A 16,196-nucleotide genomic window follows, 5' to 3' on the forward strand; every position below is an offset into this window, starting at 1 on the left:
CTGCCCCGCTCACAGCTTGTTGCCCTGCCCTGTCCTGCAGCTCTCTGCGGCCCGCTTGTAGCCAGTAGGTTGCTGCCACCCTCCTGTAGCTCTCCGCCCGCTGATCCGCCCTTCTGTAGCTCCCTCCGCCTCCCTCCCCGCCTCATAGCTTGCTGCCCTGCCCCCTCCTGTAGAATATGTCTAATTTTTTTCAAGATGCCCTTCTCTCTAAATTGACTATTTATTTTGTGGACGAAAAGGGGCCACAGGCTAACCTGAGTAACTCGGGGAAGGCCTGCATGGCGATGCTGCAAACTCAGAGACCTAAAGTAACCACAAAGGATGGTCTGAAATTAAAATCTTTTCATTAAAAAGCAGTTAATAGTAGGTAGTCATGTCGTAGGCCAGTATCTTCCCTGACAATGATCAACTTCACTCTTTACTGAGACTATTGTCTTTTTGCATCTAAGATAATATACCTGTGGAATGTCAGGGTCACTTGTAACTTCCCTTTTTCTGGACCCCTCAGATACAACCAATGTGCCAGGGCGGAAACCACAAATTCCCTGATTGTTATTGTTATCTTGTTAATTGTTATTGTTAACTATCCAGTACCCACCTATGTAAAAGTAGCATGTGTCTATCATTTTACTTTTTTAAAAATATATTTTATTGATTTTTCACAGTAAGGAAGGGAGAGAGATATAGAGACAGAAACATCGATGAGAGAGAAACATCGATCAGCTGCCTCCTGCACATCCCCTTCTGGGGATGTGTCCGCAACCCAGGTACATGCCCTTGACCAGAATCGAACCTGGGACCTTTCAGTCCACAGGCCGATGCTCCATCCACCGAGCCAAACTGGTTTCGGCTATCATTTTACTTTTTATCCAATCCCAGAGGTCCGTGCCCCCTATGCTTTCTCCCACCTCCCTAGTAAATCACCAATGGATTTCATGTAACCCACTTCCATCTCCTCCTTTTTATAAAGCAAGGTGAAAAACTCCATTCTCTGGAGCATTATCTCAATATGTTGAGATTGTGCTTCTTGGCAATTGTCAATAGTTTGCCTCAAATAAACTCACAGAAATTCTTTACAGGTTTGAATGTTTCTTAAGTTAACACTTTAAGTTGCTGTTTTTCCTGTTTGTTTAGGTACTTTCTTCGTATACTAGTAAACCTTGGTAATCCTCATGACTAAGAGTGAATGCCTAAGAGCTACCGGAAGCACTGAGTCCTTGCACAGGGTGATCTGGCTGGGCCATGTGCTGGGAAAGCCCAGTTTGTAGCATCGTTAGTTCTTTTCTTTTGGGAGAGTCAGGTCCCCCAGTGAGATCTCTTCCCGCCTGGAAGGTAAGGGGCTGGCTGACAGTACTCTGGAAGCCAAGGGAAGGGAGAAGACTGGGGAATGAAGATGGTCTTCATGTAAACCTCCAAGAACACCTCCAGGCCCTTGGCTTTCCTTTCTGCAGAATAACGCCCCCATGTCCAGCTAGAGGAGAGGCAGTCACCAAGAACCATGAAGGAAAGGGATGTAGGCATCTAACCGTATCAACTGCTTTCAAACAATTCTCACATTTAGCCACCTCTGAGGCTCCCCTGCCCCAATATAAAATAATAAAATGGTAACTCCAACACCTACATTTTAAATGGGGTCACTCATCCCTCTATTCCTGGCTTGCAATGTTTCTTGCTGTTGTCTCCTTCCCCCTCCTCCCTGTCCTTGTAGATTGATTCCTTTAAAAAAAAAAACAAAAAAAAACCCTTGCCCTAACCGGTTTGGCTCAGTGGATAGAGCGTCGGCCTGCGGACTCAAGGGTCCCAGGTTCGATTCCGGTCGAGGGCATGTGCCTCGGTTGCGGGCACGTCCCGGGTGGGGAGTGTGCAGGAGGCAGCTGATCGATGTTTCTCTCTCATCGATGTTTCTGACTCTCTATTCCTCTCCCTTCTTCTCTGTAAAAAATCATAAAATATATTTTTTTTTAAAAAAAGGAGAGAAAAAAACACCTTAATCTTCAGTTTTGTGGGGTTTAAGGATAAAGCAAAATTAGGGACATCCACTCAATCCATCATTTTTACCCAGGTCTCTAGGAAATCTTCAAAATAGTTTTAGTTGCCAGATTCTTACTGAGCGAAGTAAAAAAAAAAGACACAAGGAGTATATTTTATAACCTATAAAAGGGCAAAAAGACTGCAGATAAATTAATGTGACTAATCAATTAACCTTAAAGTAGGAGAATTATCTGAGTTGTTGCAATGTAATTGTGTGAGCCTTTAAAAGCAGAGCCTTCTCCCAGTGGAGGGCAGCAGTTGAGAGGCTGCAAGCACAGGGAGGATGTAATGCATTGCTGCGGGTCGGAGACAGAAGCTTCAGGAGTGAGGGGTAGTCTGGCTGACGGCAAGGAAACAGGACTTCAGTCCTCCAGCAGCAAGGAATTGGATTCTGCCAACACCCCGAGTGAGCTTCGCAGTGGGATTGTCCCCAGAGCTTCCAGAAAGAAGCTCGGCCTGCCAAGACCTCGACACGGGCCACGTGAGACCCTAAGCAGAGAACCCAGTTGAACATATGGCACTTGGACAACCCCATCACCCATGTCCCAAGCTACAGCCCAATTTATCCTCTGCCCCTCACTGTCCAGAGTCAGCCATTCAGCCAGATTCAACCCTTCCACCAGGTCTTTGACAGCTTCAGTCTTGACACCTGAGCTGGTCACCGGCCCCTCCCAGGGAAGGGCAGCCATATTCCCTAGGGAGCTGGGCATCCTGCTGCCCCTCTGAGTAGCACAACTTAGGCCCTAGACATTTCTACCACCCAAGAAGGGAGTCCTCAGAGTCCACCAGGGACCATTCACAGGCCCAAGGAAATCAAGGAGGGGACAGGTGAATATGCAAGGGGAATGGATTCCACTCCCCAGGAAGGAGAAGTGGTCACAAAGGCAGGTGAGAGCAGGCTGCCTCCTTGCCCGTGAGACTCTCACCCCGCGGACAGATGCACTGCCTCAGCCCCACGGCACCAGCACCCTCAGGGAGGGGAAGGAGGCTCAGGTTCAGGAGTGTCCCACTGAGTCACTCATACTCACTCAGACTCACCCTCACTCTCTGACTCACCCTCGGAGTCGAAACTGTCTGAGTCCTACTCTAACCCATGCCGCTTAGGTCCTAACTGCCTGAGCCCAGGGTCTAATCAGAAACACTGGAAACTGAACAGGGTGGCAGCAACCACCCCCAGGGACCAGAAAGTCTGACTCTTCACAAGAAGACACTACACAGCTGCACAGGTGTAGGGAGCGGGAGGTTCCCAGGGTTCTGAGATCCTCAGGCCCTTGACCTCCAGCCAGGGATGACCTCCATGTGGAGGTCGAGGAAACCCAGGCCACCAGCTCTGAGCCCCACCAGACTCCCCGACAGCACTGGGTTCTAAGTGCCTGGCTTCCTGTAGGAAACTGAACGCAGCCAACACAGCCTCGTGAGTTTCCACCAGCAAAACCCAAAACCCACAGCCCCCAGCCTGCTGTGTTTAAAGGGGCGCTGAGGGGCCTCCTCGTGGATCTGGTGAGGAGACCTCTGTTACCTCAGTGCTGTGATCGGAAAGCAGCAGAGGGAGGGAGGGATGTGGGTCAGAGGAGGGAAGGAGGGAGGCGACGGCTCAGCGGGAGAAATGCTGAGCCTGGAATGGAGGTCACTTAATCCAGTGATTTTCAAACTTGCTATTTTTATTCCTTTTTAAGCTACAGGAGCCTTTGTCCAAAAACAACTCTGACCCAAAAACCCGCATGGAGGCAGACAGAACAGGTCACTTGTCACTTCAGGTGCTGGGGGGAGAGGGAGGATCTGTGAGGTGCACACTTGAAAAAGATGGGCCTGGCAGGGCTGGTCTCTCACAGCCTCTCCCAGGCAGCACACGGAGACCTCAACGGGGCTGACGGACCTGGAAACACCTAAAGAGGTATCCCTCACAGCAACCAGTTTAAAGGGACCACCACTGGCCGAATCTGGAACAATCTGACCTTTCGAATAAACAATAACAGCCCTGGCCGCTTTGGCTCAGTGGATCGAGCGTGGGACCTCGGACTGAAGGGTCTCGGGTTTGATTCTGGTCAAGGTTGTGGGCTCGATCCCCAGTGTGGGGTGTGGAGGAGGCAGCCGATCAATGAACCTCTCTCATTATTGATGTTTCTGTCTCTCTCTTCCTTCCTCTCTGAAATCAATAAAGATATACTTTTAAAAAAAGGGGGTGGGAGTGGGGGCGGAGATGAGATAAAACATTCGGGCAACAAACAAGGCTAGAGCCCAAACACAGATCTTGAGAATGACTCATGGAGCCGCTCATTCAAGGACACCAGTCGCATCAGGCAGTCCCGGCTCATCCAGTGAGGCACGGCCTCGTCACCCTGGGGAGCTGCCCCCAACCTCTCCGGCAGCTGGGTGAGAGGAGGCCTGGCACCGGCCTGGCTTCGCAGCTGCTTTCACTCTGCTGTGGAAGGTGAAGCTGCCAGCTCAGGGGAGGACGGAGAGCCCAGGCTGCCATGGCGCCCTGATCACCACAGCAGGGCTGTTTCTGAAAACCTAACTGCACATGAAATGCCGACACCCAGAAGCCAGTTGCACACACGATGTGGAGAATCTGGGCCCTGTTTGCAGGGATATCCCAACGTGGACAAGAACCCAGGGGGCAACGTGCCATGACTTTCAAAGCTCAGGCGGGCCAGACTGGGCCTTCTGTCCACTCTGAAATTCTCGATTCAGACCTGAGGGCCAAGGGCTCCCAAGACCGGCAAGACTGAAGACACCTGCACAGCGGCCCGTCCGCACACACTCACTGCTCGGCCCCAGGCGGAAAGGCTTGTGCTGTGGGAGACACGTTGGGACTTGTTTCTACATGTTCAAGCACCAGCGTGCAAGGCACCCAGCAAAAGGCTGAGGAGACCAGGAAGAGGTGGCGTAAGACCCATGCCTGACTCAGGACGCAATGCTCTCTACTAACTGGGGGGTGGGGGTCAGGTGGGTGCTGGAGGGCAGGCCCGGGCACCGGAAGGAAGGAGGAGGTGGGAAGCTGGTCAGGAAATGCTGCACGGAGCGATGGCTTGAACATGAACTAGATGAGCACTCCACATGTAGACACACTATCTTGGGAGGATCGGCCGAGCCCTGAGATGGAGACACCACACTGCAACCTCTCGTGACAGCAGCCAACAATACTGTCTGACCCGGTTATGAACAGAGCCCCAGTGTGTCCCCAGCTCTGTAGGCGGTTCCAAGATGCAAGCAGTGTGGCCGCGCCTGCAGGGCTGACACAGTTGGGGTGGGAGCCACTCCTGAACACCACAGACGTTCTGAGTGGTGCGTGGGCCACTCCTGGGGAGAAATGAGTCTCCAATAACTGGGTCTTCAGCAGCCAGTGAGGGAGTGGCTCCAGTAGGTGCAAGATCCGGCCCGGCATGTCTAATGCGGATTTGAAATGGTCTCTCTGTAGGAGGTGCCTTACCCCCACCCTCCTCTCCCCCAACACAAAGAAACTACAGAAGAGAATTTAGAATTACACACATTTACTCCTTTTCTTCCATTTTCCCATGCCTGAAAGGCATGAAGATTGTGACTCTAAGACGTTAAAAATCTTTGTGTCCAAAACTGCAGTCTGCTACAATGTACTGTGTTGTAAGGCAAACAGCCTACTCCACTCCAAGGTCAGCACTGGGAGCACCCCCAAATCCAGCCCAGGATGGGGCTGGCTCCCCAGCCCAGGCAGAGCCTGTTTCCTGGCCTCTTCTGAGCAATGCAAACAGCTGGGAGGAAAGGTTCGCAGAGCTAACAAAACAAACCAACTTCCCAAACAAGCCATGGAAAATGAAGCCTGCTGGAGAAAAACACAGAAATAAAGCAAAGTGCATAGAAAATGTCAAGAGAAAAGCAATGAGGGTGGGGGGAGGAAGAGATTTTTTTTTTTTAACGCAAATCAATGGTGGGAAACGGCTGAGAAAGTCTGAGCAGAACCTGGAAGGAGAGTCAGCTCAAGATTAGCAGTTCAGTCCCTGAAACAGTGTCCCTGTCCCCATCCCTGTCCCTGTCCCTGTCCCGGAGGCGAGGGGGCTGCAGCAGCTGAGCAGGGGTGCCTAGGGCTCCTCTAGCCACCAACACTCCCGCCCCCAGGCCCGGAGGCTCCTGCTCTTCCCACGAGCCCCCCACTTCCCCCAGAGAGCAGCGGTGGGCAGGCCCTCCTGGGGAAGCCAGGGGGTGGCATCCCAAACCTTCCGCCACTACAGAATACTGCAAACACGAAGAGTCCATTACAGTCCCCCTGCTGGACCAGTTCTTTGAACTTCAACATATTCCAAAACACCTTTACAGATGTTTTGTTTGGACAAAAAACAAACAACATTTCCACCTGATGCTGTCATCCAGCTGGGACAACTGGGCGGGCGAGTGGCACCAGATGGCCTGGGCGGCTCGGCAGCGCCCTTTCCCAAAGGAGGGCTCCCGTTACCCCTCGGCTCTGTGCTCCAAAGATGACCCTGCCAACAGCCCCGGGGAGGTGCCCGCAGCTGCCAGTCAAGGCCACTTTCCCGGTCCCCAGACCCACCTGAGACACCCCTATGCCCAGGGGTACCTGCTGTAAACTGCGCACCTGAGAGGGTAGGGGCCCTGAGGTCAGAGCTGTCAGACACAGTCAGAGTCGACAACTTTGAGAGCAAGCGACTGAAGACTGCAAAACCACAACACAGACTGAGGAGCAACAGGGCAGCGCTGGACAAAGGCGTGTGAGCCAGGGCTTCTCAAACCTGAAAGCGCATGCAAATCACCTGGAAATCTGGTTAACTGTGCTCTGCTGCAGCAGGTGCGGGGTGAGACCGCCGCCCCCGGATCCCACATCGCAACAAGCCCCATGGTGATGCAATGCTGCCCACACGGGCTGTGGGCCGCGCTTTGAATCATGAGGATGTGAAATACTTAAGAGCAAAGCGACAGCACAGAGGACAGAAAACCACCACTAGGGAGCCCTGGGCGGAAAGCCCACCCACCTCTATGGGGCGTTGATTCACGGGATGTATCGGCTTTCCGGGAGGAATGCTGTAACTGTGGAGCCTGTCATTCCTTCGGTACTCCCCACTGCATTCGCCCGGGTTCTTCTTATTCCCATTTCACAGCTGTGGAAGCGCTCTGACCAAACGATAAGTGAGGCTGGATTCCCTGGGGCGTCTTCCCTGACCACAGGCCTCCTGTGACACAGGGCAGAAGCACACAGCCCAGGGCCCTGAACACAGAGCTAATCCTGGCCCAGCAGACAAAGGGAGGAAAACCGCGGCCCCGGAGGCCCCGGATGGAGGCTGGGTGGGGAAAGGCAAATGAAGGGCCAGACACCCACCCCTCAGGGGCTCCAGTGACAGGATGGTTTTGCCTCTGAAATCTAACAAAACAGACACAATTTAAACCCAGGCCCCAGGAGGAGGAAAGGGGCTGTTTAAGTGCAGAGGGTATATCTCTATCTTGCTGTAGTTGTTTTTACATTTAACACATCCTGCCCTCGCTTTGGCAGGAGGTCAAATAAAGAGCTGTACTTCCTTCCCCCAGGCTCAGTTTTACCAGAAAGGGAATATGGCATTTCCAAGAAAAGAGTCAATGCCAAGGTCTGAGGCAAGACAACTTATCAGGGGGCTGCGGTGCCACACCCGGCCCCTGAGAACTGCCAGGGCCCGGTCACGGCGGGTGGGTTTCCACGTGGGAACCGCGCACATCTGCACGGGTGATCACTGCCGCCACCACACCCTCCGAACCAGAGGAAGAAATGCCCCGAGGAGAGACCCGAGACACCTCTTACACAAGACATCCTGAGCTGGGAGGAGGGGATGAGGGCAGTGACCAGCCAATTTGGAGCTGGATCCATAGAACTGAGAGTCACACAGCTAGAAAGTTTCCAAAGTTCCTCTAGGCAACCCTTCCTTTTCCCCGGATCCACGCCCACGGAAGTGAACTGCCAAGGTCGCTCAGAGTCCAGGGGCCCATCGGGGCCTCAGCCCCAGCCTTCCACTTCCCTGTGCTTTTCCGAGACACCACGCTGCCTCGGTCATGACATTTCCCAACCTCGCTCTTCTGGGACCAAGCATCGGTGCTTCCACGCATTTGACAGTGAACAGCTCTTTTCGCTGAGTCTTGTGAACGCTTTGCTGAAATAAGGGCAACCCAAAGGGTCATCCTCATTTGTGAGACTTGGCTGATGAGTCAGATAAGACCGCCAGGCTGATCTCAGGATGAATGGGTTCGGAAAGGGTGAAATAAAAACAACTCTATGCCCAAGGCAGGTGACTACTGCAGGCGGGCTGCAGTGTGGAAAGCAGGAGATGGGGTTGGGGTGGGCACCTCCAGAACGGGATGCCAGAGAGTGGTCCTCAGCTACACCTTCTGCCTCAGACATACTGGGGTGAAACAGGGCCCCAGGAGGAGGCTCATTATGCCCACCAAACACCAGGGGAGAAGAGCGACATCAGATGCAACGGGACAGGGTCTGGCTCCTCTCAGCTGGAGAAAAACTCCCACAACCACACAGAGACCAAAACCAAAAGAAATCGTCTTCTCATCCACCTCTGCCTCTAAATCAGCGGTTCTCAACCTGTGGGTCGCGGCCCCTTTGGGGGTTGAACGACCCTTTCACAGGGGTCGCCTAAGACCATTGGAAAACACATATATAATTACATATTGTTTTGTGATTAATCACTATGCTTTAATTATGTTCAATTTGTAACAATGAAATTGGGGATCACCACAACATGAGGAGCTGTATTAAAGGGTCGCAGCATTAGGAAGGTTGAGAACCACTGCTCTAAATGCTAAGAACTCTACCTGCACAGACATCAGGCAGAAGGACCAGGAGGTAAAAGAACAGCACACTCTGTGCCGAGGAGTGGCTGTTTCTGCCAAAGACCAGGTGGTTACTGCTCCCACAGGGGCTGGTGCAGCTCCCCCCTCCTCAGATCTCACCCGCCCCCCTCAAATTCTCCCTCCCTCCCTCTCTCACGCACCTTCGGTGACCAAACAGGTGAGACTTCTCTGTGTCCCACTGTACATGTCACCATCGTTCGGACCCAATAAGAGGGCTAAACAAAGAGAAATCTCGGCTCCACTGGGGAGATGGGGTTACAGCTGGGGGGATGAGGGTGCAGCCAGGGGACTGCATGCCAGTGGCTCAGTGGGAAGATTCATGTCTTAAGTCTTAGGGCTCCCACAGTGCTAAGAGACTGCTGCCTGCTGCTTGCTGCCTGCTGCCTGCGATTCAAGAGCCCAGAGAGGGCAGAACAAAGGAATATGGCTGTGGCTCAGGCAGTGGGGGAGGTGACAGGCCAGCCTGCCAGCAAGCAGGCTTTTCTGCAGCTGAGTGCTCGAGAGGAACAGGGGACACTGAGCTGAACAGAGAGGTACAAAGGAAAGTGGGGGCCTGCAAGACTTACAACAACCCAGGCACGCGCCTGGCCCCCACCCAAGGGCGCAGCTGGGCTGGGATTGCTCAGGCAGAACCCACTCCCAGAGGCAGCGGGCAGGTGGCTGACAAGACAGAGACAGGGCACTCCTGCTCCTTGCCCAGCTGCTCAGAACTCTTACCCAGGGGGGTCCCAGGCACAGCATGGGGACCCAAGACGGGGGTGGGGCGAGAGTGGAGGCAGGAGAGAGATCTTAACAGAGGTACCCGCAAAGAACAGGGCCCCTCCCAATGTCCAGGGATGCAGGGGACAGTGGGAGGGCAGGGCCCAGGCAGGGCAGCTCACCCAGCATGAGAGAACACATGAGGGGCCTGGAGTGGCTAAGATCCCTCCACCAAAGGACTTGGATTAAGTATAATAGGCTCCTGCTGCCAGCAACAATAGCAACACTGCCCCCCTCCCCTCTCCCCTCCCCCAAAGATCCACAATGGGAGGCAGCAGAAAACCAGGGCAGAGCCCATGAATAGCTCCACTGTCAGTCCTCAGGCCCCACCTCCTCAGCCCCACAGGTCAGTCCTAGCTGCCACCCCACCACAATAGAAACCTCTGTGCTGCCAAGGGCCCGAGCCCACACAACAGAGCTGTGGGCATGGGAAGCCCAGGCTTCTCACAGGGCAGCATGTGACAGCAACGGTGGGAGAGACAGAGCAGGGCACAGACCTCAGACCCAGCAGGTCAGGGTCATGTCAGCCACCTTTCTGTGGAGGGGGGTATCTGCCAGCCAGCCCTAAACTCTCCCTGGTTCTTGCCTTGCCCTGCTCAGACGTGGGGCCGCCAGAGCCACACAGGGAGATTATGGTCATCTCGGAGGCGCACTGGGGCCGCGAGGATGTGGAAACAGCCAGAGAGCTCCCGGGACTCCCAGGAGGATCGCAGCAGATGGCTCCAACATATGCCCCCCGCCCCCCCAGGCCAGCCTGCGTCTCTCCTCCCAGGCCTCCCTCCCTCGCCCAACCCATCCCAGGAAGATAAACTCATCTGCCCTCACCCCTGGCTTCTGCCCTGAAAGGAAGCTGCCTGCTCAAAACAAAAAATGCATCTACTGTTTACAACACGTGCCTTCTACCCAGGCTTTTAAAGTCACAGGGTGGCAATCAGACCCAAAGCAGCCTGAAGCAGCTTGAAGCCACAGCGCAGAGAGGCAGGAGATGGGGAATCCCAGCGCAGCGGAAGGTCCAGGGAGGCCAGGATGGGAGGCCTGACCCTCACACCAACCCCTGAAACTGCTCTTCTAAAAGCTGATTCCCAGCTCCAGCTGGTTTCTCAGCCAGGACTCCCCAGTCATGTCCTGCCCAAGTCCTGCAAACTCCTGCAGCTGCTCAAATCACATAACGATCAGCTCGTTCCCAACTCATCCCTCTCTGGCTCTGGCTGCTTCTTTACCCTCTTCTATCACACTTCTGCATGCACAGGCCTCATGGCCCACAGGGCACAGCCACAGGCTGCAAACAGCAGGTGCTGCGGAGACTGGCTGACCTGAGCTGAAACAAAGACAGGCGCAGTGGGAACCGGCACCCTCGCACCCACTGTGGTCCCTCCAGCTCTAGGCTCCAACTGCAGACATACACGAGCCCGCCAAAGGAAAAACTCGGGATCTATCGTTCCCCCTTTTGGACCCAAAACAGTGTGTTTCTTTTCCCCTTAAGCACTCAAGGCCTGAAACCCTCAGCTAGCCATCTCCACGCCAGAGCTATGAGCACGTACAGCTCGGCCCCTGAAACAAAAGACTGGAAGCAGCCTCCATGTCCATCAACAGGGGGCTAAAGTGAATCGCAGTTTACCACACAGGAATAACATTCCGCTGTTCAAGGGAAGGGCCTCCACTGTGTGTGCTGAAATGGGGCAACCCCAACGTACACTTTAGAGTGAAAACCAGTAAGTGCAGAACAGCGCAGTTAGCAAACCCGCAAGGGAATAAACCAGGGCCACGTACAGAGACGCTTGACGAGGCACCCAGCATCTGGGGACGGAGCCCCAGGGGAGCAGAACTGAAGGGGTCAGGGATGCAATACTCATTTTCACTGTTTTTTTTTAAATAAAAATGTTAACCTAAATTGACATTTAAAATCCCTAAGTTTATGGCTGGAGACACCAAAACTTTTACCTGGAGCTCTCTGCAACCAGAGTCTGGTGTCTCTCTCTAGAACGGGGATGGTGGGGGACGGAGGGAAAGGGAGAACCAACCTCCAGAACAGACTCACCAGCTCAAGAGAGTGAACTAGCTCCCTACCCACAACTCCTCCCCAAGTCCCAAAATAGAAGGTTTTCCTAGGAAGACCAAGAACAGATTCTGACAAAGGCAGAAGGGAAACCTGAAGTCATTCCACGCGGAGGACCATCTGCGCCTGATCCGTGGGGAGAGGGTACGACTCCCAGGTTCGGGCAAGGGGTGGGGAGGCTTTGCAACCCAGGCCTCTGCAGGAACCCTCCTCAGGGCTCTCCCAGTCAGCAGGAGGCTCAAGGTCCTAAGGTTCTGAGCCCAGCCCAATTTTAGCAGCTAAAGACAGCTATTTCCACAGATTTCTAGGCCTGGCCCAACTCCAAGAGCAGGCTAAAAACAGTTTCTCCAAAATCCCAGCTCAAAACCCCAATCCCTTAACCAATGAAATCCATGTACCTTCAGGAAATGGAAGCTGCAGAATGCAGTCCTGAGATGGATTTTGTATTTATTCCCTACTAAGGGATGCATGTATGTTGTTGAAAGCTTCCTTTAACCGGCGCATCAATAAATACACTGCACTAGAAGCACTGATGTACTTCCTCCAAGTGATTTTCCCTCTAAGGAACAATACAATAACCATCCCAGCCTCCCGCCCCCTGTCTGGGCTCTGACAACGCCTGCTAGAACCAGGCCCGGCCTGGCCACTAGGTGAGGCCATTTGGGGGGCAGGGAGTGAGAGTGGAGCTCTTTCTACCTAGCAGAACCCCTCTGTCTCCCCCTCCCCCCCTCGCCCCGCCCAGCCAGGTCACCAGAGCGGGCACTGAGGTCTATGACCTCAGGCTCACAGACTGCCCCGGCCAGAGACACAGACTGGAAAGAAAGAAGGTATTTGTTTGGCTCACCTATCTCGTAAGATGCTTTCTGGCGACTGCTCAATGTTCAATTAGTAACCCCCAAATTAAGAAGCACAAATGAGATTTCACAAGTAGAATCACACTGGCACTTGGAGCCCTCAGACCTCAGCTGCTGGGAATAAGTTCTGCCCCCATCACACTCCAGGTCCACTGCCGTGCAAAGCCCTCAGCAGCTCGTGCACAGAATCCTACAACCCTCCATCAGACCGAGACCAGCCCCTCCAACCTTCTTCCCACGTGAGTGGGCAGGGCTCCACACCCAGGTGGGCGCTGATGCTCAACAAACCAAATCTTGCAACTTCAGGTAGCACCCGTCTTCCCACAGAGAGCTGCAGGCCTGCCCTCCCCAGCCCTGTACCTAGGAAACATGCCACTCCCTCCCCCTTGCTCCCTTGGGAATGAATACCCCACCACTAACACCAACTCTTTTATTGCCATGCACCCTCAAAAACTTATCTGAGTTTGTAGCATTACTAGTATTTCACAGGAAACAGCTGGGACAGCAGAAAATGACTGGCAGGCTGGACGGCCGCACAGGGCCAGCTTCTGTTACCACCACTGTGCCCTGCAGGAGCTGAAGCCAGTGGAACCTTCGGGAAATCGGGAAGGGCACCACCCACAGCCAACAGGCTTTCTTCACACACCCTTTTTCCTCACAACAGGTTCCTAAAAAGCTGGCTGTTGAGACAGGAGCAGAAGATACACCAAACAGGGTCAACGGTGCAGGTCCGGCCAAGGAGAGGAGGGGCAGAGAGCCAGGAGGAGCCTCAGGCGTGGAGGGGGAGGAAGGAGGTTGGCCGGGGCAGGGATCACAAGGCCTCCGACAGGGGAAGGAAGAGGGGTATCCGGCCAGAAGGCCCCTGCAGTGCACAGTCCAGGCAGGGGGAGAAGATCTCCCTGGGCTCAGACAAATCAGACAATGAGTCCCTAGGGGTGGGAGAGGGAGAGATCCATAAAGTTGTCAGACAGGTTTGCCCAGAATAGGGAGAGCAGGAAACACAAGGTACAGAGGCCAAGGGAGGAGGGTCGACAGGGAGGGTTGTCCAGACTCAAGTGGCTGTGGTCTGGCAACAGATCTGGCAGCGCGAGCCAGCGCCAATGGCCCCAGGGAACCAAGGCCCCAGGCCCACTCAGATTCCTGGGTGCAGAGGGGCAGTCCGCCAGCAGAGCGAGGGAGCCAAGGGACAAGGAGCCAGCAGATGTGGAAAAGGACAAAGGTTTCCAGAAACAGGGGGTGATGCCCACAAAGGAGACCACTCTTGGGGGACAAGTGTGGTGGTGATGGGCTCAGGCCAGTGGCCGGGCCCTGGGCGACACTGAAGGCCGGCGCAGCTAGCCTCCACATGCTGAGTCTCTCCTTGACCTAGCTTTAGGCGGGCACTTCTGAGCCCTCTGCTCAACTAGGCCGACCTTAGGGGTAGAGTCGTTGCAGAGTCCAGTTCTTAGCAAAAATCCTGCTAAGTCAGTTTAGCCAGGACCCCCCACCCTCAGTTCTGACAAAATTTCTCCTCTTCCTCATGGCATACGCCCCAGGTAATCCCTGGCCTGCCTATTAGGTTGAATAGACAAGAATCCTGTTGGGTCAGTTAGCAGAGAATTCCCCTCTCAGAAATCTGTATCCATTGACCCGTCCCACTCTGCTCCTTGGCTATAAATTCCCACTTTTGTTTGTTATACTTGAGGATGAGCCCAATCTCTCTCCACTACAAAACCCCATTGTAGTAGCCCTTAAACCTGTCACAATCGTCCTTAATAACGTCTGTCTTATTGTTTTACCAAGTGTCATAATAATTGTTTTCTTAATCTATGGAGCTCCAAGTCTTCCTGGACCCCTCACCCAGAGTGTAAGAACCACCTGGGCTGGGGCTGGCCTCCCCAAGCCTTAGGGACAAACCCTGTCTCCCTGGCCAAGGGGTGAGGGGCTGAAACCAGACATCCAATCCACAGGCCAGCCAGACACTAGGGGGGTCACCTGGAGAGGAAACGGGGTCTCTTTCCGGCCATGGTCCTTCAGTGGGCAACCAGGGCCTCTCCTTGGCACAGCTGGTGGCAGCAGCGGGGAGGCACAGGAGGAACAGGGTCCAAATTGGGGATCAAAACACTCCTGCTGCCCTGGCTGGTCTGGCTCGGTGGACAGAACTTCGGCCTGCGGATTGAAGGGTCCCGGGTTCGATTCCAGTCACGGGCTCATGTCCGGGTTGTGGGCTCGATCCCCAGTAGGGGGTGTGCAGGAGGCGGCCAATCAATGATTCTCTCTCATCATTGATGATTCTCTCTCTCTCTTCCTCTCTGAAATCAATAAAAATATATTTTAAAAAAATACTCCTGCTGAGGAAAGTCACATCACAGCGGCTCTGCTGCAGGCGTGGGGAGCCCCGGGGTCCTCCCTGGGAGGCACAAATCTGAAGCTAAGGTTTTCACTTGCTTATTTCCACTTGCCGCTTTCCAATAATCCCGTGTGTCCTGAGGTGGCCTGCGGGTTTCTAATGCTCTAAGTGCAGACCCCGCACCCCACACCTTGGGTCTGTGTCCTGGATAAGCTGCTCCCTCTGCCCTCCCTGGCTCATCGTTCAGACCCCAGGCTATAGATGAAAGAGATGAAGGGGACTCTCATTTAATTCTGTCTGCTGTGAGGGCCCCTCTTTGGGGTGTTAGGATTAGGAATTCCTCAAAGCCTCTTTACAGATGCTTTCTGAGCTCTGCAGAGTAGATCAGCACGGGCTCCATTAGCTGGTACACAGGGAAAACCAGAGAGGAGGTTCCCCAAATCTCTGATCCCCTCCTGCCCGGCCTCTTGCCCTGGCCTGCCCCTCCCCAGCCTTACTGAAGCAGGAAAACCCATCCTCAGCTCTCCCAAATTCCAGGGACACCGCGTCTGAGGTGACACCAGGAGCTCACCTGTTACCCAGGATCCCAGAGGCCGCTTTAGAGCCACTGGCTCTCAGCCACTCAGCCCAGGCTGACAGAGCCCACGGAGGAGGAGGCGGTCCCTTCAGCTAAGTGGCTGATGGACGCCAGTGCTCTCCCCGGCTGCTCAGGGAGGCAGAACAGACCTCAAGAAGTGAAGTTTTAACTCCAGCCGGCCCAGGCCCGCTGAAGCTCAGAATACCAGGCCTGCTGCCTCTAAGACAGCGGTTCTCAACCTGTGGGTCGCGACCCCTTTGGCGGTCGAACGACCCTTTCACAGGGGTCGCCTAAGACCATCCTGCATATCAGATATTTACATTACATTTCATAACAGTAGCAACATGACAGTTATGAAGTAGCAACGCAAATAATTTTATGGTTGGGTCACAACATGAGGAACTGTATTTAAAGGGCCAGAAGGTTGAGAACCACTAAAGACCAGAGCACTGCCCAGCTTGGCCCAGCCCCCTAAGCCCACCCGGCCCAAGAGCAGAGGAAGTGGGGTTCCCAAATCAGCTGCTGGTGAGCATGCTGCTGAGTCGGCAGTGGGGCGGCGGCAGTCCCAGCGCCAGGCCTAACCCAGGGCTCCAGCTTCTCCTTCTCCAACCTGAAGGGCATGCCTCTGCTTCACAGCGACCCAAGAGAGGCCGAAAGGGCAGATTCCTCCCACTTTACAGATGAGAAAACCAAGTCCAGGAGGAAAAATAAATAAAAATCAAAGCCTTACCTACGTCACTCGGCCAGAAAGTAGACACACACAGCTCAAAA

The 16,196-nt window shown here is 54.0% G+C and overlaps 1 protein-coding gene across 1 annotated transcript in view; it reads right to left on the reverse strand.

The window, feature by feature from the left end:
• TSPAN14 (tetraspanin 14) overlaps positions 1-16,177 on the reverse strand; it is a 51,276-nt gene extending 35,099 nt beyond the window's left edge. Inside the window, exon 1 of the mRNA XM_015557819.1 lies at positions 16,156-16,177. The gene's annotated coding sequence lies outside the window, so the exon portion shown is untranslated. The remainder of the gene's footprint in view (positions 1-16,155) is intronic.
• Positions 16,178-16,196: the final 19 nt, after the last annotated feature.

The sequence above is a fragment of the Myotis davidii genome, unplaced genomic scaffold (assembly GCF_000327345.1).
Source record: "Myotis davidii unplaced genomic scaffold, ASM32734v1 scaffold112, whole genome shotgun sequence".
Lineage (NCBI taxonomy): Eukaryota > Metazoa > Chordata > Mammalia > Chiroptera > Vespertilionidae > Myotis > Myotis davidii.